The sequence below is a fragment of the Bison bison genome, unplaced genomic scaffold (genome assembly GCF_000754665.1).
Source record: "Bison bison bison isolate TAMUID 2011002044 unplaced genomic scaffold, Bison_UMD1.0 scf7180017864043, whole genome shotgun sequence".
Taxonomy (NCBI): Eukaryota; Metazoa; Chordata; class Mammalia; order Artiodactyla; family Bovidae; genus Bison; species Bison bison.
The window spans coordinates 2,634,510-2,635,207 of NW_011494615.1; the positions used below are offsets into that span (position 1 = coordinate 2,634,510).

The 698-nt window shown below is 73.1% G+C and overlaps 1 protein-coding gene across 2 annotated transcripts in view; it reads left to right on the forward strand.

Moving 5' to 3' along the window:
- Positions 1-698, forward strand: part of CSRNP1 (cysteine-serine-rich nuclear protein 1) — a 15,042-nt gene that overhangs the window by 1,210 nt on the left and 13,134 nt on the right. Inside the window, exon 1 of one of the 2 annotated variants that reach the window (XM_010835495.1) lies at positions 7-95. The exons of the other annotated variant lie outside the window; for it this stretch is intronic. The gene's annotated coding sequence lies outside the window, so the exon portion shown is untranslated. Of the gene's footprint in view, positions 1-6; positions 96-698 lie in introns of those variants that run through there. 2 annotated transcript variants of the gene reach the window in all.

Genomic DNA, 698 nt, shown 5'->3' on the forward strand with positions numbered 1-698 from the left:
CGAGAGAGCGAGCGAGCGCGGGGTCGCGGCGCAGGGGGCGTTCCCGACCGGGACGTGGGTCGCGGCGTTGCCCTTGCCCAGCGTCCGGACCTCAGGTCAGTACCGGGGGCTCCGGGCCGGTGGGACAGGACTTTGGGGAGGGGGCGTCCCGCATGGAGGGCACTGCCCCCCAGCCCCTGACGTTTCTCCCTCGCCACTTTGAGAGGGCACCGGCGCGGGGACAGCCCGGTCCCGGACGGCGCGCCGCGGCCGGAGTCCGGAGCCCGGGAGACGACAGTCGCAGGTTTTCTGCTGCCCTCCCCCCGCCCCGTCGCCGGGACCCCAGGAGGTCCCGGCGCCCCGACCGCCGGGCGGGTGGCGGCCGAGCCGGGGTTGCGCGCGGGTGCGGGGTGGCGGCGGGCGCGCGTCCGCGGGTGAGTTCCCTTTTGACCCAGTTGCCTGAGAACTTTTCAGAAGTTCCTCGCGTGGCCGGAGCAGGTGACATTTGTCGCCTTCCTCCTCGGGCTCCCCCCGGGGGCGGGTGCCAGGGCTGCGGCGAGTGCCCGGCGCCCGTCAGGGAGGGAGTTGGAGGGATGATCGAGGAATGAGGCTCCGTGAGTCACGGACCCCGGCAGGCGGGGAGGGGGAGGAGGAGGGATTGTGTCGTACGCTCACCTGTTCGTCAGTCACCGTCACACGCAGAGGCCACCGCTGTGAGT